Here is a 21,245-nt window from a genome sequence, read left to right as displayed (position 1 = left end):
TCAAAGAGCACATTAGACAAATGGATTTTGTATGTGTGTGTGGTAAAATACGTATAACAAAACATTTGGCATTTCAACCATTTGTATGTGTACAATTCAGTGACATTTATTACACTCACCATGCTGTGCAGTTGTCATCCCTATCCATTTCCAAATTTTTTTATTATCATCCTTAACAGAAACTCCATACTCCTTAAGGAATAACTGTCCATTTTCCCCTCCCACCTGCCCTTAGTAAGCTCTAATAAACATTGATCTCTATGCATAGAGATTTTATATAGGTGGGTCATACAATATTGTCCAGTAGTGTCTGACTTAGTTCACTCAGTATAATCTTTTCAAGGTTCATCCATGTTTTACCATGTATCAGAACTTCATATTTCTTCATGGCTGAATTACTGCATTGTATGGATTTCCCACATTTTATCCATTCATCTGTTGATGGATACTTAGGTTGTTTCCACTTTTTGGCAGTTGTTAATAATGCTTCCCCCATGTGTCTGTCATTTTGTCGTACTGTGGGGGCTTGCATGTTGCTGTCATGCTGGAAGCTCTGCCACTGGTATTCAGATACCAACAGGGTCACCCATGGCAGACAGGTTTTAGTGGAGCTTCCAGACTGAGACAGACTAGGAAGAAGGACGTAGTGGTCTATTTCTGAAAAGAATTAGCCAGTGAAAACCTTATGGATAGCAGTGGAACATTGTCAGAGACTGTCCCAGAAGATGAGCTGCCTCCTCAGAGTAGAGTTAACTTAATGATGTGGATCGAGTCAAGATTTTAGAACCTTCATTTCCTGATGTGGCACGACTCAAAATGAGAAGAAACAGCTGTGAACATCCATTAATAATCGGAACCTGGAATGTACAAAGTATGAATCTAGGAAAATTGGAAATCATAAAAAACAAAATAGAACACATAAGCATCAATGTCCTAGGCATTAGTGAGCTGAAAAGGACTGGTATTGGCCATTTTGAATCGGATAGTCATATGGTCTGCTATGCCAGCAGCAACAACCTGAAGAGGAATAGCATTGCATTCATCATCAAAAAACATTTCAGGATCTATCCTGAAGTACAATGCTGTGGGTGATAGGATAATATCCATACGCCTGCAAGGAAGATCAGTTAACGTGACCTACTTTTCAAATTTACGCACCAACCACTAAGGTCAAAGACGAAGAAATTAAAGATTTTTTACCAACTTCTGCAGTCTCCAATTGATTGAACATGCAATCAGGATGCATCGATAATTACTGGTGATTGGAATGCAAAAGGTGGAAACAAAGAAGGATTGGTTGTTGGAAAATATGGCCTTGGTGATAGAAACGATGCTGGAGATGGCAGGATAGAATTTTGCGAGACCAATGACTTTTTCATTACAGGTATTTTTTTCGAATAACATAAGTGGCGATTATACACCCGGGCCTCACCAGATGGAATACACAGGAATGAAATCAACTACATCTGTGTAAAGAGATGATGGAGAAGCTCAGTATCATCAGTCAGAACAAGACCAGGGGCCGACTGCAGAACAGACCATCAACTGTTCATATATAAGTTCAAGTTGAAGCCGAAGAAAATAAGAACAAGTCCAAGAGAGCCAAAGTACAGGCTTGAATATATCCCACCTGAATTTAGAGACCATCTCAAGAATAGATTTGACACGTTGAGCACTAATGACCAGACAAGTTGTGGAATGACATCAAGGACATCATACGTGAAAAAAGCAAGAGGTCATTGAAACGACAAGAAAGAAAGAAAAGACCAAAATGGATGTCAAAAGAGACTCTGAAACTTGCTCTTGAACTTCAGGTATCTAAAGCAAATGGAAAAAGTGATGAAGTAAAAGAGCAAAAAGAAGATTTCAAAGGGTGGCTCCAGAAGACAAAGTAACCTGGAGTTAGGAAACCAAAAGGGAAGAACATGCTGGACGTTTCTCAAGCTGAAAAATCTGAAGAAAAAATTCAAGCCTGGAGATGCCATATTGAAGGCTTCAACAAGGAATATACTAGGTGACACAGGAAGCATCAAAAGACGATGGAAGGAATACACAGAGTCACTATACCAAAAAGAATTGGTCAACAGAACCGATGGTACTGAAGGAAGAGGCTCAAGCTGCACTGAAGGTATTGGCAGAAAAACAAGGCTCCAGGAATTGATGGACTACCAGTTGAGATGTTTCAACAAACAGATGCAGTGCTGCAAGTGCTCACTTGTCTATGCCAAGAAATTTTGGAAGACAGCTTCTTGGCCAGCCAACTGGAAGAGATCAGTATTTGTGCTCCTTCCAAATAAAGGTGATCCAACTGAATGCAGAAATTATGCAACAGTATTATTAATATCACACGCAAGTAAAATTTTGCTGAAAATCATTTAGAATGAGCTGCAGCAGTATATCAACAGGGAACTGCCAGAAATTCAAGCCAGATTCAAAAGACGAGATGGAAAGAGGGATATCATTGCTGATGGCAGATGAATCTTGGTTGAAGTCAGAGATAACCAGAAAGATGTTTACCTCTGTTTTACATTCACTGAGCAGAGGCATTCGACTGTGTGGATTATGACAAATTATGGATGATTGCCAAGGATGGGAATTCCAGAACACTTAATTGTGCTCATGAGGAATCTGTACATAGATAAAGAGGCAGTCGTTGGAACTAAACAAGGGGATACTGCATTGTTCAAAGTCAGGAAAGGCGTGTGTCAGGGTTGTATGCTTTCACCATATTTATTCAATCTGTATGCTGAGGAAATAATCCGAAAATATGGACCATATTAAGAAGAATGAGGCAACAGGATTAGAGGAAGACTCGTTAACAACCTGCAATATGCAGATGACAAAACCTTGCTTGCCGAAAGTGAAGAAGACTTGAAGCACTTATTGATGAAGATCAAAGACTACAGTCTTCAATATGGATTATACCTCAACATAAAGAAAACAAAAATCCTCACAACTGGGCCAGTGAGCAGCATCATCATAAACAGAGAAACAATTGAAGTTGTCAAGGATTTCATTTTACTGGATCCATAATCAACACCCATGGAAGCAGCAGTCAGGAAATCAAAGGACACATTGAGTAAATCTGCTGCAAAAGACCTTTTTAAAGTGTTAAAAAGCAAAGATGTCACCTTGTAGACTAAGGTGGGCCTGACCCAAGCCATGGTGTTTTAAATTGCATCTGCATGCGAAAGCTGAACAGTGAATAGGGAAGACTGAAGAAGAATCAATGCCTTTGAATTAATGGTGTTGGCGAAGAATATTGAGTATACCATGGACTGCCAGAGGAACGAACAAATCTCTCATGGAAGAAGTACAACCAGAGTTCTCCGTGGAAGCAAGGATGGCAAGACTTCTTCTCTCATGCTTTGGATATGTTATCAGGAAGGATCAGTCCCTGGAGAAGGACATCACGCTTGGTAAGGTGGATGGAGGGTCAGTGAAAGAGAGGAAGACCCTCAACGAGGTGGATTGACACAGTGGCTGCAACAATGGGCTCAAACATAGCAACAATTGTTAGAATGGCACAGGACTACACAATTTTTCATTCTGTTTTCCATAGGGTCACCATTAGTTGGAACCAACTCGATGGCATCTAACAACAACAACAACAATAATAATGCTCCAGTGAACATTGGTAAGCAGGAAACTAAGACCCTGAGTCTTAGGCTGGGTGTTCTAGAGAAGCAAATCCAGTAAAGCGGATAAGTACATATAGAGAGAGATTTGTGTGAAGGAAATAGCTACTGTGGTCGTAGAGGCTGGAACATCCTAAATCCGTGGATCAGGCTGGAGGCTTCTCATGAATCACATAGCGGCAGGGCTGGGGAACCCAAAATGGGCAAGGCAAGATGGCAGGTAAGCTGCTAGCTCAAGTCCCAATAACTGGAGGTCAGACAAACAGGAGCCAGCTGCAGAGTCCAGAATGAGCAAAAGTCCATGAGCCTTGCCAGAAAGTCTACCTGTATTGGTTGCAGGCCACACCCCCAAGGAAACTCCCTTTCAACTGATTGGCTACTCACAGCAGATCCCATCATTGAGATGATTACGTTATATCAGATCTTATCATGGAAGTGATTACATCATTGTATGACTGCCAAACCACTGAGAGTCACGGCCCAATCAATTTGAAACACAACCGTAATGATCACACCCTGCTTTCAAGTCTTTTGGGTAGGTATATACCTAATATAGGGTTCCAATTTTTCCATATCCTTGCCAATACTTCTTATCTTCCATTTTTCTGGTAATAGTTATCCTAGTGAGAGTGAAGTGGTATTGTGGTTTTGATTTGCGTTTCCCTAATGATTAATGACGTGTCAAGCATCTTTTTTTCCCTTAAGTTAAAATATTTTTTTGTTTATTGTACTTTAGGTGAAGATTTACAGAGCGAACTAGTTTCTCATTTAACAATTAATACACATACTGTTCTGTGACATTGGTTGCCAACCCCATGACACGTCAACACTCTCCCCTTCTCAGTCTTGGGTTCCCTATTACCAGCTTTCCTGTCCCCTGGTGCCTTCTTGTCCTTGCCCCTGGGGTGGCGTGCCCTGTTAAGTCTCCTTTTTTTTTTATGGGCTTGTTTAATCTTTGGCTGATGGGTGAACCTCAGGAATGATGACTTTATTACTGAGCTAAAAGTGTGTCTGGGGCCATACTCTAGGGGTTTCTCCAGTCTCTGTCAGGCCAATAAGTCTGGTCTTTTTTTGTGAGTTAGAATTTTGTTCTGCATTTCTCTCCAACTCTGTCTGGAACCCTCTGTTGTGATCCCTGTCAGAGCAGTTGGTGATGGTAGGCGGGTACCATCTAGTTGTGCTGGACTCAGTCTGGTGGAGGCTGTGGTAGTTGTGTTCCATTAGTTCTTTGAGTTAATCTTTCCCTTGTGTCTTTGGTTTCCTTTATTCTCCCTTGTGTTGAGCATCTTTTTATGTGCTTATTGACTGTTTGTATGTTCTTTAGAGAAATGTCTGTTCAAATCCTTTGCCCATTTTTAAATTTGGTGGTTTGTTTTTTGTTGTTAAGTTGTAGGGTTTTTTTTTTTTTTTAATATTCTGGGTACTAAACCCTTATCAGATACATGGTTCCTAAATATTTTCTCGGATTCTGTAGGTTGTTTCTTAACTTCCTTGATAAAATCCTTTGGAAGTTTTTACATTTGGAGAACTGGATTTATCTGTTTTATCTTTTGTTACGAATGCTTTTGGTGTTATATCTTAGAATCCACTGTCGGAAACTGGATCCCAAAGCGTGTTTTATTCTTAGCATTTTAAGCTTTTAGTTCTGACATTTAGATCATTGATCTATTTTGAGTTAATTTTCATACATGGTGTGAGGTATGGGTCCAATGTCATTCTTTTGCATTCTTTTTCTCAGCACCATTTATTAAAAACTATTCCCCAATTGAATGCAATTGGCACCTTATAAAAAAATCAGTTGACCGTAGAAAATGAATTTATTTCTGGACTCCCAATTCTATTTAATTTGTTTATATCTTTGTCATTATACCAGCACCAAATTGTTTTGATTATTGTAGCTTTATACTGGTTTTTGAAATAGAGAAGTTTGAGTCCTCTTTGTTTTTATTTTTCAGGGTTGCTTTGGCTATTCAGAGCCCCTCGCAGTTTCACATGAATTCAAGGATTGAGTTTCCCGTTTCTGCCAAGAAACTGTTGGAATTTGTGTAAGGATTGCATTGAATCTGTTGATTGGTTTGAGTAGTATTGACATTTTAACAATATGAAGAACGTGGAATGTGTTTTCATTTATTTAGGTGTTTAATTTCTTTCAGCAATGTTTTATGGTGTTCAGTTAAAAGTCTTTGTCCTCCCTGGTTAAATTAATTCCTAGGTATTTTATTCTTTTAGATGTTTTTGTCTATAAAATAGTTTTCTTTTTTTTCCTTGCCTCTTTAAAATAGTTTTTTTGTTGTTGCTGAGAGTATATGCAGCAAAATATATACCAGTTCAACACTTTCTGCGTGTACAATTTAGTGACACTGATTACATTCTTTGAATTGTACAAGCATTCTCACCCTCCTTTTCTGAGATAATCCTCCCCCATAAGCATAAACCCTAAGACTCCTACATAGTCTTTTGAATCGTGTTGTCAGTTTGATCCCACATAAATAAGTCTTCAAAGAACATAATGCTCAAGGCATTCTTTACTAGTTAAGCTAAAGTATTGTTTGGTTTTAAGAAGACTTCAGGGGATATTTTTGGTTTTAGGTTTAAAGGTTATCTTAGGGTAGTGATTTCAGAAGTTTGTCCATCCCCCATGGCTCCACAAAGTCTGGAGTCTCTGAGATTTGAAGTTGTGTTCTGCATTTTTCCCACTTTTGATCAGAATTCTTCTGTAGAATCTTGGATCAAAATGTTCAGTAATGGTAGTCAGGCACCGTCCAGTTCTTCTGGTCGCCTGGCAAATGAGAGAGTTGTTCATGGACGCAATTATCCATGCATTCCATTTCCACCTCCTGTGCCTGACTCTCCTTCTTCTCTTTCTCCTGGCAAATAGTTACCAGTTGTTGTGCCTTGGATGGCAGATTGCAAGCTTTGAAGACCCCAGCCACTACACAGCAAACAGGAAGGTAGAACAAAAGCACTGAACACAGTATTAGGCCAGTTAACTTGGATGTCCCATGAAACCATGACCCTAAACTTCTGAACCAAGGAACCAAATCCCAGGAGGTATTTGGTTGTACAGAAGCAGCCTTAACAGCTCCTCTCTTTTTGTTGTTGTTTTGTTGTTTTTGTAAACATATCTGTTGCACAACTTTTGCCAATTCAGCTTTTTACAGGTGTGCACCTCAATGACAGCAGTTTCATTAATTGGCTGTGTAACCTTGACTTTAATGAATATAATTTTTCCATCACCGTAACCCAAACCTTGGTTCCTTATAAGCAGTAACCCTCTTTTTTCCCCTGCTTCCTGCCCCAGTAGCCATTAAGGAACTTTGGTCTCTATGCTTTTGCCTTTTCTTATCTTTTTCTGTAAGTGAGGTCATACAATATTTATCTTTTTATGATCGACTTGTTTCAATCAGCATAATGTCTTCAAGCTCCATCCGTATTAAAGCATGTATCAAGACTTCATTTCTCGTACTGACTGAATGGTATTCCATTGTATGTATGCACCACATTTTTGTTTATACATTCATCTGTTGATGGGCATTTAAGTTGTTTTGGCTGTTCTAAATAGTGCTGCAATAAACACTGGTGTACAAGTCTCTCTTTGAGTCTCTGTTTTAAAGTCTTTGTGGTATATGCCTAGGGGTGGAATTGCTAGGTTATCTGATAGTGTTTTGAGGAACTGCTACATTGTTTTCCACAGTGGTCCTACCATTTTGCATTCCACCAGCAATGGATAAAGGTTCCAATTTCCCCACATCCTTGCCCTGCCCATATTTGTTACTTTGGTTTTTTTTTTTTAAGCCAACCTAAACAAACAAAAACCTGTTGCCTTTGAGTAGATTGCAACTCATTGCAGCCCTATAGGACAAAATAGAATTACCTCATAGGGTTTCCAAGGAGCAATTGGTGGATTCGAACTACTGACCTTTTGGTGAGCAGCTGAGCTCTTAGCCATTATGCCACCAACCTGACGGAAGTGAAGTGCACCCTCACTGTGATTTTGATTTGCATCTCTTGATGACTAATGATGTTGAGTATCTTTTCATGCATTTGTTGACCATTTGAATGTCTTTTTTGGTGAAATGTCTATTCAAGACCTTTGCCCATTTTTTGATTGGGTTGTCTTTTTGTTGTTAGATTGTTGAGACTTTATATGTATTTTGGGTTTTAGATTCTTCTCAAATATATGGCTTCTGAAGATATTCTCCCAGTCGATGGCTTGCCTTTTCACTTTTTGGTAAAGTATTTTTGATGAACAGAAACCTTTAATTTTTATGAGGTCCCATTTATCTATTTTACCTTTTGCTGTTTGTGTTCTTGTTATTGTTTAGGTAATCCATTGTTCAAAACTAGGCCCAGCAGCATTGCCTCTGCATTTTCTTCTAACAATGTTATGGCTTTAGTTTTCACATTTAGGTTCTTACTCCATTTTGAATTTGTTTTTGTATATGGTGTGAGGCATGGATCCTGTTTCGTTTTTCTGCATATGGAAATTCAATTTTCCTAACACCATTTATAGAGGAGACTTTTCTTTCCATATCGAATGGAACTTAGTTAGCAGCCTTATCCAAAATCAGTTGATCACAGATGTGTGGATTTATTTCTGAACTCTCAATTCTATCCCATTGATTTGTGTGTCTGTTGTTACACTAGTACCAGACCGTTTTGATTGCTGTAGCTGTATAATATGTTTTCTATTGGTCAAGTTTTGATGTCCTATCAAAGAAGAATATCCACAATCTGAAAAGGCTGTTTCGTGTGAGTAGAGATTTTCTGCATGTTCTTGAATGAAGACAGTTTATTTCAACACATTAAATGAAGAAATGGCTATGAGACACCAACTTTTTTCTTTTCAGACATTAAAGAGTTTTTTAAAAATGTGAAACTGTGCTACTCTTTTCACAAAATTCTTTTGAAGGTAATTCTCTTAATAGAAAATTTATTTCTGTTAATCGGTAAATATTTTATTATGAAATGAATTTGAAAATAGTTTTAAAAAATGTTTAGTTTCAATTTGGAGTACAGTACACATTAGTAGATACAACCCACATGAGCAAACTTCTTTGAGGAACTCAGTAATCTGTACATGTGGAAGGGTTCTCTTAACAACCATTTTTAAACCAGATAGTCTCCTAAGAGTTGTCCCTCAGATACTGTTGAACATCAGTTTGTGTCTCTTGTTAGGCTAGTCTGTCATAGATGAGGCGATTGAATTGGGTTTGAAGGAAAGTTTTGGCCTTTCATTTAAGACTTGAATATACTTTTAACGTATAAAATACATGACGGAATTTAAATTGATGGTTACATTTTGAGTTCATATGGCTAAAGAAAGTGTTACCTGCAGAGCAAATGAGTGGATAATTATATCCGGAAGAAAAAGAAAAGAATTTCAGAAAATGATGAATAAAAAATACTGAACTGTGAACTGCAAGTAATTGTGGAACAAGCATTGTCTGAAACTGTTGGATTCTGGCTCACAGTGACCCTAAGCATTATCTTAATGGGAATCTTAATTAGACAAACAAGATTAGGTTTAGTAAACACCTTAAATGAAAGAGATTGCAAAGTATAAGTGGGGGTACAATCGGAGTATTTTAATTACTGATAACACTACAGATTTACCCAACCATAAAGAAATAGAAGTAATAGTTTATTTGTTTCTATGAAGTAACTCTGTGTTTGAGTAAATTGTTGGTAGGTACTATGAAAGTTAATTGTGGGGAACATTTATGAGAACCTTACTGAAGGTAATTTAGAGAAGAGACTTCACAGATTTTTTTTTTTAATCTGTATAAAGTTAATCAGGATTACCTTGACTTAAGGAGTCCTGACGGTGCAATGGTTAAGGACTCAGCTGCTAGCTAAAAGCAATGAACAATCTGACAAGGAAATTTAGAAAACAATTCCATTTTCAATGATATCTTAAATAATACAATATCAAGGAATTAATTTAACCAGGAAGGTGAAAACAGTGTACGCTGAAAACTGTAGAAAAACATCATTGAAAGAAATTAAAGAAGATCTGAATAAAGGCAAAGACACTTCTTGGATTCGGAGGCTTAATATTGTTAAGATAGAAATACTACCCAAAGTGACCTAGAGATTCAACATGATTCCTATCAAAATGCCAATAGTCTTTATTGCAGAAGTAGAAAAGCCAATCCTCAAATTCATATGGAATTGCAAAGAGCCCCGAATAGCCAAAGCAATCTTGAAAAAGAACAACAAAGTAGGAGGACTCACACTTCTATTTCAAAATATACTATAAAGCTATAGTAATCCCAACAGTCTGGTACCAGCATACAGATAGAGATATAGAGCAACAGGCTAGAATTGGGAGTCCAGAAATAAACGCATGTATCTGTGGGCAACTAGTGTTGAACTAGGGTGCCAGGTCCCTTCAGTGGGGGAAAAAACAGTCTCTTCAACAAAGATGCTGGGACCGTTGGATCTCTCTATGCACAAGATTGAAGTTTGACTCATATCTCATACCATATATAAAGATTAAACCAAAATGGATCAATGACTAAGTGTAAAAACTAAAACCATGAAACTCTTAGAATAGGGATAATGCTTCAGGACCTAGTTTTTGACAGTGGATTCTTACATATGACACCAAAAGCATGAACACTAAAAGATAAAATAGATAAATTGGACTTCATCAAAATTAGAAGCTTCTGTGCATCAGAGAAATTTATCAAGGAAGTGAAGAAACAACCTACAGAATAGGAGAAAATATTTGGGAAGCATGTAATATCCAGAATATATATTAAGGCACAGTGGTTAAGAGCTAAGGCTGCTAACCAAAAGGCCGGCCGTTCGAATCCACCACTTACTCTTTGGAAACCCTGTGGGGCAGTTCTACTTTGTCCTATAGAATCGCTATGAGTCAGAATCAACTTGATGGCAACGGGTTTGGGTTTTATCAGTGGTGACTCAGTGGTAAAATTCTGAACCTCGATGTGGGAAACCCCTGTCTGTCAGTGGATATTTGCTGAATATGATGCCGAATAGGTTTCCGTGGAGCTTCCAGACTAAGATGAACTAAGAAGAAAGGCCGGTGGCAATCTTCTTCTGAAAAATCAGCTAATGAAAACCCCATGGATCACAGCGGTCCATTCTGCAGCCGATCATGTGAGTGGTGTAGGACTAGGCACTATTTTATTCCGTTGTGCATGGGGTCTCCATGAATCAGAGGCGGACTCAACAACAGCTGACAGCAAGAACAACAGCAACAACTCAACAAGAAAAAGACGAACAATTCAGTTAAAAAATGGGCAAAGGACTTGACTAGACATTTCACCAAAGAACTATCCAAATGGGCAATAAGCATATGAAAAGATGCTCAAAGGCCATTAGTCATGGTTGTTAGTGGCCATTGAGTCAAGTTGCTAGCATTCCACCCTGACTTACGGAGACCTCATCCACAACAGAATGAAATGCTGCCTGGTCTTGTGCCGTCCCGTCCCCATGATGAGTTGCAGATCGGCAGGCTTTTCTTCCTAGTCCGTCTTAGGAAGCTCCACTGAAACGTATTCAGCATTATAGCAACACACAAGCCTCCGCTGACAGACAGGCGGTAGCTGCACATGAGGTGCATTGGCCTGGAATCAAACCTGCGTCTCCTGCATGTAGGGCAAGAATTCTACCCCAGAACCGCCACTACCCCCTTATAATGTTTCATGGTATCTTCAGATTTCGTGTGCTTGAAATTAAATTTATCGTCTTCCTTTCCCCGAAAATTCTGTTACTCTCTGTGTTTGCCTTGTTGGTGAATGGTGCTATCATCTGCTCAGTTCCAGAAGTCATAAATTCAAAAGTCGTTCTTAACTCCTCCTTCCATCACCCTCCCATAGTCACTTGATTACTAAGTTCTGTTAATTCTGTCTTAATATCCTAGAAATCGTTCCTCTGCTTTCATCCCTTCTGCTATGGTTCAGGTTCTTATTTGAACCATTGACTACTGCATCAGCCTCTTAATTGCCTTTCTGGACTTTAGGCTGACTCTTTGTTCTTTCTTGTTAGTGTATTCAATTCTTAATATTTCTGAGATACAAATTTGAAGAGTCACACCCATGGTTAAAATTTTCAATTATTGGCCATCACCTTCATGATAATAGTGGCATTAAATGTAGCTAAGTGCATAACTTATTGTGGTGCAGTGAATAAATATGGCCCTTGTAGCATGGTCTTTGTAACTCCTACCAAATGACTGGGTGAGACTATGCGAATGAGGTGCTTGTGGCCCACCAAAGGGATTGGCAAGTTTGCTAATAATATAAATAAGGTGCATGGCACCTTGTGGGGGTACAACCATGCAGATAGGTGTATGCAGCCCTAATGAGGGGATTGGTCAGTTTTTCCATCTGACTAGGCTTAAAATGAGCCATCCCGGAGGTGGGAAGAGAGGATTTCAACACCACGAGGAAAGAAGAGTCAAGAGTGGAGTGCATCCTTTGGACCCGGGATCCTTGTGGTGAGATCCTCCTAGATTCAGGAGACAGACAGAGAGCTGTGACACCAGAGATGGTGAGAAACAGCTGCAGAGAAATGGTGGCAGCAGAGGCAGCAGAATCAGGAGACTGGCAGGAGACGGCGAAGTGGGCTTCCCAAGCCACAGAGCAAGAGAGTTGAGCACCTTTGGACTGGAGGCTTACTGGCAGAGTGGGGTGCCTCCGGCTACTTATCGGCAGAGCTAAAAGAGCTTTGTAACACTTACCTGAATAGGGCAGAGGCCAAGGGGCCAGAGAAAGATGTGCCTGCAAAGACACTGAGAAGCGGCTGTCCTGATCAAAGAACTGTATCCTGAGCATTCCTGAACCTGAATCGTAACCTGTTAAAAAAAAAGTTACTTCCCTAATAAACTCCATAATTATGAATATTGTCTGTGAGTTCTTTGTGGTCATTGCAACAAATTATTAATCCCAGCAGAGGAGTAGAGAGTGCCGTGGGAGGGACGTTTGGTGTCATAATTGGTAAAAAGGTTGAAAGGTGGAGGCATGTCCGATTCCTGCCTTGTAAGAACCAGCGTGGGCTGTTGATTTTGATTCTCCTTTTCGTATGTGAAGTTAGAGGAGGTCAGATGCCTCGCCATGGCATATTTACACTTGTGTTGTCTGATTTTATTCTTTGAACAGTCCTTTGCTACTTCCTGGTTGCACAGATGAGGAAATTGAGACCTAGATTTAAACCCAGGACTGTCTGTTTTTAGTTTATGCTCTTAGGCACTTTCTTATGCTACTTATGTAGGACATTCCAGACCCCTTGTCTTGTGGCTCTTACCCACTTGCATTTTCTTAAAACATAGTTCCACTACCCACTGCCGTCGAGTCGATTCCGACTCATAGTGACCCTGTAGGACAGAGTAGAACTGCCCCATCAAGTTTCCAAGGAAACATAGTAGGCACTTGGTAAATGTTTGTTGAATGAGTGTTAGGCAGTGATGAATAACAGGGGACAGTGAGACTAGCCCAGCGTAGAAAGACATGAAAGAGACATCTGAAGAAAAGGATTCCTCTGGCTGGCCATGTTCATAAACGGTCAGCCTTTGGGTTAAAGCAAAATAGTGAGAGGTAACCAAATGAGGGAAATGAAATCCAGAAGGGATGATTAAAAGAGAGAAGCTTTCTGTTTTTAACTTGAATGAATTATGTCCTAGGGTTGTAAGAACCTGAAAATGAAGCCTCTAAATACCCTTTTATGTTTTTAGGACTTGTGGAATTAAAAAGAGAGATGCCTGAAAACTAGAGACAGAGAAGTATATTTTTCAGAAAGGGGAAGAAGAAAGACTATAGAGCTTGCTATGGCCCTCAGGTGAGAATCTAGAATAAATTACTTAAAGGATAAATTGTTTCCAGGAGAGGTGAAGCACTAATCATTAGGAAATAGCCTGAATTCATTAAGAAATAAACAAAACAGCGGAGCCTTCTTTTTGCACATGGAGCCTGTTGTTTTCCGTCCATTGGATGAGATATAAGGTTTACTCATCAAAAGCACAGATGGCACAGATCATGGGAGGGAGAGGGTGTTAGCTAGGATGGGCTAGATTCTGCTGTAGTAATAACCTCAAATTTTGGTGCTTAAAAACAAAAGAGATTTATTTTTTAAATAATATATTTTTGGTGATTCCAATTCAACAGGTTTCACACATACTACTTAATGACATTGGTTACATTCTTGTTTTTCCCCCCTGTTATTGCATAGGGTGTATTTGTTTTTACAAAAGTAGAATGACTGTAACAACACCGATCTACCATGCCTGATATGGTCACTGTGCCCCATCCATACTTCCTGGGACCACAATATCATTTTTTAAATTTTATGTTGTTGTTGAGAATATATACAGCAAAACATACACCCATTCACCACAATTCAGTAACATTGATTACATTCTTCAAGTTATGTAACTCTTCTCACTCTTCTTTTCGTTTCTGAGTTGTTCGTTCCACATTAACATAAACTCACTGCCCCCTAAAGTTCCTATCTAATCTTTTGAGTTGCTGTTGTTACTTTGATCCCATATAGTCCTTCAAAGAGCACAATGCTCAAAGCAGACATTTTTTTACTAGTTAAGCTAGACTATTGTTTAGTTTTAGGAAGACTTCAGGAGATTTTTTTTGGTTTAAGGTTTAAAGATTATCTCGGAGCATTAGTTTCAGGGATTCATTCAGCCTCCATGGCTCCAGAAAGTCTGGATTCCATGAGAATTTTAAATTCTTTTCTGCATTTTAAATTTTAAATTCTTTGCTGCTAACCAAAATGTCTGTGGTTCAAATCTACCAGGTGGTCCTTGGAAACCGTATGGGGCAGTTCTACTCTGTCCTATAGGGTCACTATGAGTCGGAATCAACTCAATGGTAACTTTTTTTTTCGTGCATTTACCCTGTTTTGATCAGGATTCTTCTATAGATTTTTTGCTCAAAATGTTTGGTCATAGTAGCTGGGTACCATCCAGTTCTTATGGTCTCATGGCAACCAAAAAAAAAAAAAAACAACCCTGATGCCCTCAAGTCTATTCTGACTGATAGCAACCCTGTAGGACAGAGTAGAACTGCCTCATAGGGTTTCCAAGGAGTGACTGGTAGATTTCAACTGCCAACCTTTTTGGTTAGCAGCTGAGCTCTTAACCACTGCCGCACCAGTTATTCATGGAGCCAATTAGCAACACATTCCATATCTCCTCCTGTTCCTTATTCTCCTTCTTCCTCTGTTGCTCCAGGCGAATAGAGACCAATTGTTGTGCCTTGGATGACCACTTGCAAGCTTTTAAGAACCCAGGCACTATGCAAGGAACCAGGAGGTAGAAAAGAAGCACTAAACATGTTATTAGGCCAATTAACGGGGATGTCGTGTGAAACTGCGACTCATGATGACCCAGTATATGCAGAGTAAAACTGTTCTCCACAGGGTTTTCAAGACTGTGGCCTTTCTGAAGCAGATCACCAGGCCTATCTTTCAAGGTACCTCTGAGTGGGTTTGAACTGCCAGTCTTTCAGTTAGCAGTCAAGCACTTAATTGTTTGCACCACCCAGGGACTCCTGAGACATCGTACCCACTGTTTTTAATGACCTCAGGAGATGGTGAATTTTCTCTCTCTGGGTAATCTCTCTGGTATTAACCAGAATTTTTTTTTTTTTTCTTTAGCTTTAAGGCCGTACAACCCACCATACATTGGGCCAGCTCACAGGAAACTGATCAAGAGAACAGGAGACATTCAATGAGAGTTTTCTTTCTTGGTGTTTCAGGAGAACTAGAAAGAGTCACAGCCTTTCCTTAATGTTGATGTATTTATTGAGGAGGAAAGAAATTATGTAACAGGGAAGTGCGGGGCACTGTTTGAGAACTTGGTCTTACCTGGCTAGTTATGGAACATTCTTATGCCTTGTTTAAGGATTTCTTTTTTATTTTTCAGGATTTGTTTTCAGGAAGACAGGAGGAAAGGAAGACATCTCAGGATCCCATTTCGAGGGTCCTTTGGCTACATTTCCACTGTCAACATTTTCTCCAAGAGTCCTGGGCCAGACACCTGGATTTCCAGATGGGTTTTGTAGTCAAGGAGATTTTAGAGAGGGGAGGTATTCCAGTTATGTAGAAAAGTTCAGTTATCTAAAGAATTTATTTTATAAAATACCATAAATCTTTGTGACCTAAAACAACAGCAATTTATTACTTTTCATGATTTTGTGGACTGACTGGTATCAACTGAGTGGTTTTGTTCCGCATGGTGTAGCTGAGGTCACTCATGGGCTACATTTAGCTGGAAGCCCGGCTGGGACTAGGACATCTAAGATGGCCTCTCATCCTCTAATACCTCTCACCATTTGGCAATGTAGCCCAAGTTTCTTCATACCATGGCATTTAGCTTCCAAGAAGGAATGTTTCAAGAGGACAAGCCCCAATATGCAAGCACTAATCAAGCCTCTGCTGGCATCATTTTGCTAATGTCTCATTGGCCAAAGCAAGTCACATGATCAAGTCTAGAGTCAGTGTGGGAGGGGGCTACACAAGGGTGCAAACACCAGGAGGTTTTGTTCACTGGAGGCCACCACTATAATGATTTACCACAAGTGAGCAGGGCAGTTTTGCACACTGGGTCCTCAGTTGTCAGTGCTTAGGTATGGATGCGTAACCTAAGATCTGGTCCTTGACTTTGCAGTTCCAGAAACTCTATGTGACTAGGAGTTCATGCTTAGCCCCGTGCGTTTATCTGAAATTGCTTCTCATCATCACTCGAAGACGTGAATTTAGGCTGTCATAGTTTTATCTCAAGATTCTGTCGTCTAGGCCACAGATGGTTGAACCAGAGTGGACACCCGACCTATGACTCTGTTGGCTGAGCTGGCCCAATTGGACTTTTTCTTAAGACTCTGGAATGGGAATACTGAGAGACTAAGATCCAAACTGGTGAAGAGATTATAGAAAATCTCGTAGATAGTCTAAAACAAGTTCAGAAATATATCTAAACTCCTGAGATGACTAGAAAATGAGACTGCTAAACCATAGTTTAAGTGGTTAAGTGCTATGGCTGCCAACCAAAAGGTCGGTAGTTCGAATCCGCCAGGCGCTCCTTGGAAACTCTATGGGGCAGCTCTACTCTGTCCTCTAGGGTTGCTATGAGTCGGAATCGACTCAGCGGCAGTGGTTTTAAACCATAGTTATTAAGAGATTGGCTGCTAACCAAAAGATTGGCAGTTTGAATCCACCAGCTGCTTCTTGGAAACCCTATGGGCAGTTCTACTTTGTCCTATAGGGTCGCTATGAGTTGGAATCAACTTGATGGCAACAGGTATTCACTAGTGGATATATGTTTCTGCTCATTCTCTTATGCTCCATGACAATATCTAGCTGCAAGGGAGGCTGGGAAATGTCATCTCTAGCTGAGTAGCCATGCACCCAACTACTATGGAAGAAGGAGAAAGTGTATTTTAGTGAAGACTTAGCTGCTGCCTCCTTCCCCCCACCCCCTCCCCACACAGCATAGTGTTCAATTCCTGGTTACCTTTCAGGAGGGAGAAAGACAAGAGTGTATTTACAGGGAGTAAACAGGATGATGAAGGCCTCAAAATCAGGCCATAAACAGATTGGTTAAAAACTTGGGGATCGTTATATTGAATATTTAGGAAACGAAATGGCTGCTTTTGAATGTTTTACGTGCAAAAAGAGATAAATGTTGTTCTGTAAAGGCTCCAGGAGTAAATATAATAAGAGGAAGCTAAGCAGTAACCAGTTGCCATCAAGTCAGTTCTTGACTCATGGCTCAGAGAAATGTATTTATGTTCATTATAAGAAAAGAAGATTCTAGCAGAGTTGTCCAGAATGATTTACACCTCAGGTACATTGTGAACTAGAAGAAGAGATCAAAAAAAAAAACAAAAAAAATTTTTTTTATTGAGTACATATTATGTGCTCAACACTATTGAGGTTGCTTCCAACCCTGAGAGTCTGTTGCAGCTCCACGTACTTTTCTCCAAACCCTATTTTTCGTGACTCACTGACAAGCCTGCAAAGAGCATATATGAGTTAAATTTGTGGGGTAGAACATCCTAGGGGATAAGCCCTGGAGGGTGTTGTGTATGTTCAAGTTGTGAGTTCTGTGGTAGATGGAGAAGTTGGCCAGGGTGCAGAAAGAAGGAAGCATATCACTTAGTTATTTTCTGATTCTCAGCAGCAACCTGAGATCTTCCAGAAGGGGTTATATAGTCCTGACCAGCATAGCTTTGTGGCGGCCCTCCTGTCTGCCATATTACCACACTGGTGAGCCCAGAGAATGCTGCCAAGAAGTATGAGAGGGCTGCTTTGAAAGCTCTGTCCAATGTACGAATGTCCATTGTCTTCCATATAGCTCCTGTGGGTACTGGTGGGAGACAAGATGCCTTTCTTGATGTGAGTTCCTGGTTGTTTACTGGAGTCGACAAGAGTGTTTTGTCATTCCTTGTACTTCTGGATCCAAAGATATAAGAGAACAGAGGGGCCCCCACATCTGCAATTCACATAAACAAAGTGACAGAGTAACAGGAAATGGGCCAGGGCACACAAACAAAGACATTCCCCAGAACAATGGGGCAGGTATCAGAAACTAGCCCACGAACTTCTTTAAAGTTGTCTCTCAGAAGCAACCAGATGAAACGAGCCCCAGAGACATGCGTCGAACATCCACCTGTGACCCCTGTGTGACCTTTCACCAGGGGCTGTGAAGGGAGGCAGCCGCAGCTGGGGAATCGAACTCAGAGTGAGAGACTGCACAGGCATGACACCCCATAAGTCCTACTATGAATTCCAGAGGCCTGTGGGACAAGAGCCGTCTTAGAAAGTAGCTGCGTGTGCACCTTCGGTAACCTATCCCCACCCAAAACTGGCTAGTTACCAGAAAACCCCACCTGTGCCTCTGAATAAACATGAATCTTTTTCACACTGAAGTATTTAAAAGCCCGTGCAAGTCCTTCGTTCTGTGAGACGGGCGGTAAGCATTGCCTAGGCCTTCCTTACCTCTGCTTGCAAGCCTCTTCAGTAAAGCTTTGCTGGTGTGCCTTACCTGCTCATTCTTGACCAGTGAGAGGCAAGAACCTTATTTAATTAAAGGCATAGAGACTCTGGCAACAGTTCTGAATCTCCTCAATATTTCTGCTTGTTTCTCTTTAATTGAACACTCACCTCAGTCAATCCTAAGCTCTAATGTTATGCTGGTCTACCAGTGTGGACACTTAAGTGACAAAGTTTTAGGAAGAGACCCTAAAACTTTAAACCTCCTTGAAGCTTGGGATAAACTTTATGTGCCCGCAAGTAAGAATTGCCACACTTCGCTGGGAAGTTGGAGGAGAGCTAAGAGATTGAAGTAGAAATGTATTTGGACATAAAAATATTTTAGTCAAGCTGTGAAGAAGCAGCACAGGGGATGATTTGAGGCCCCTGGAGCCATCAAGTAGCATGATTGGCAATACCGTTTGGAGAACAAGGGTGTTCTGTGTGAACAGTTTCTCACACTTACCCACACTCCACCTTCCAGCCCTGTCTCTGTGTCTTTTAAATCTAGTGCCTCAGATTTAGTCAGATGATAATAGACACTTGTCATGCCTGAGTGAAAGGTTCCAAAGGGAGGTTGGAAGGGTCTTATGACCCTGAGGAAGAAAGGATGTTTACAGTCGAGTTGAACCTATCCACCTAAAGAGCTTTAGCCAGCTTCCTCCCAGTTCATCTAATGGAAAGCACACTTCATCACAGCAGGTGACAATTTTTTCCCAAAAAAACACAGAAGGTAGACTCAAATGAGAAAGGCATATTCTTTCAATTGACTTCCTAAGGCGCTCTAACCTTTTGTCTTTAGCCTGCTTGTAATAAGTGCCATCAAATTAGCCAAGAATGACTCTATCTCAGCATCCAAGAGTAGGGGCCTGTCTAGAAAAATGAGTGCCTATGGCAATTAGTTTTAAATTGCTGAATGATCTCACAGCTGGCAATGGAAACTTCGATGGCCAATAGAAACTGCTCATTAGAGCCCTTCCTCAAGCAGTACTCAGGGTACACGTCCTACTTGCGATACCTTAGTTACACCTCTGTCAAGAGGAGTGAAACCAAAGAGAGTGTGGGTGGGTATGATGTCATTTCTCCTCATAAGGATTATTTCCTTGTTCTAGATTGCAAAAACTGAAATTATGTTAAAAGATATGAACGTTGTGAAGGACCTTGATACGTGTTGCCGAACTGCCTTCTTGAAAAGTAGTACCAGATCACGACACTGAACTCAAGTTCCTTATAGACCCACTGCTGTCTTTGGACAATTTCTCATAGAAATACACAACGCTAAGGTACTAGGTATAGTACTAGGTATAGTACCTTAGCATTGTGTATTTCTAAAGCTAATACTAGGTATAGTACCTTAGCGTTGTGTATTCCTAAAGCTAACAGCTGTACTATATTCCTGAATCTTACTACCAGCTCCCGTTCTTACAATTTAACTGTAACATTGATACTTAGAACTCTTTGCCCCACTCACTCTAGGGACTGAGTGTACTTGAAAAATTAATTTTAGAGTAAGTCCTTATATGTAAAGCTCCCATTCCAGGATTATACGAGCCTGAATATATACCCACTACACTAGGCATACTCTCAACATGAGCTTGGCACATCCACTGGCAGCATTTTGTTGGAGAAAATAAAGACATGTTCCTAAGGAATCTCAGGGTGCCTCCTACACGTACTTTTAAAAACGTGCTTGTCGTTAAAGTATTTGCATTGTGTGTAGTCCCTTAATGCGGAAATAGACAAAGGAAAAAGGGAGAGAGACTTTGTCACTGTTGTTCATTGCTGTATTTCAGCACCAAAAACAATGCCTGGCACGTAGTAGAAGCTCAATAAATATTTGTTAAATGACTGAGTGAAATTTTCCTTCTTTTGTTGAGAAGTCTCATAGGGCATTTGTTTGGATGGTCTAAGGGTCATAAAAAGGATGCCTTTTGGGGTTTCTTCCTCATCCACTTTTCAGGGAATCAGGCATCCATTTGATACCAGCTGTGCAGTCCCAGGAACCTTGTTTATATAATATGATGTAGCCTTGCTATAGATGATTGGCTCAGATATACTTTCTCTTATTTTGGAATTGCACTAAGAGATTTCTATTTGTGACTGTACTGGTCTTTGGAAAGACCTCTCAGGAAGTGGGAGTGAAGTCATGGTCTCTTCTAGGTGGAGATGGAGAGCCGAGAAAGGCCATTTGCAGAAAGAGACAAAGGAGTAAAGGAGAAGTACAGTAAAAATGAGCTTAGATTCCACTGTGTACCCACTAGAATTGCTCAAATGAGGGCAGACAATACCAAGTGTTGGTAAAAATATGGAGCAACTGGAACTCACTGCTAGTTGAAATGTAAAGTGGTACAACCACTTTGGAAAACAGCAGCAGTTTCTTACAAACGCACACTTGCCATGTAACGCAGAAACCCTATTCCGTGTATATTCACAACATACAGATTTCGTCCAAGATATATGTGCTGGAATGTTTCCTGAAGCACTATTTTAAATAGTCCCAAATGGGAAACAACTCAAATGCCCAACATTAGCAGTCTGAATAACTAAATTGTGGTATATATTCACAGAACGGAATACTCCACAGCGGTAAGAATG

The 21,245-nt window shown here is 40.2% G+C and overlaps 1 protein-coding gene and 1 long non-coding RNA gene across 8 annotated transcripts in view; both read left to right on the top strand.

Annotated features, from left to right (window-relative positions):
* The window catches only part of LOC126068357 (uncharacterized), a 41,585-nt gene extending 21,814 nt beyond the window's left edge, over nucleotides 1-19,771 (top strand). For all 4 annotated transcript variants that reach the window (XR_007515622.1, XR_007515620.1, XR_007515623.1 and 1 more), the window contains 4 exons: nucleotides 5,594-5,683; nucleotides 13,342-13,445; nucleotides 14,851-15,091; nucleotides 15,276-19,771. This is a non-coding gene — a long non-coding RNA (uncharacterized LOC126068357). The remainder of the gene's footprint in view (nucleotides 1-5,593; nucleotides 5,684-13,341; nucleotides 13,446-14,850; nucleotides 15,092-15,275) is intronic.
* Nucleotides 1-21,245, top strand: part of LOC126068310 (ral guanine nucleotide dissociation stimulator-like) — a 1,065,244-nt gene that overhangs the window by 440,408 nt on the left and 603,591 nt on the right. The window lies entirely within an intron of this gene.

This window comes from Elephas maximus, chromosome 27 (genome assembly GCF_024166365.1).
Source record: "Elephas maximus indicus isolate mEleMax1 chromosome 27, mEleMax1 primary haplotype, whole genome shotgun sequence".
NCBI lineage: Eukaryota > Metazoa > Chordata > Mammalia > Proboscidea > Elephantidae > Elephas > Elephas maximus.
Note: the sequence above shows the minus strand (reverse complement) of the source record. Positions and strands in the feature narration are given on the sequence as shown.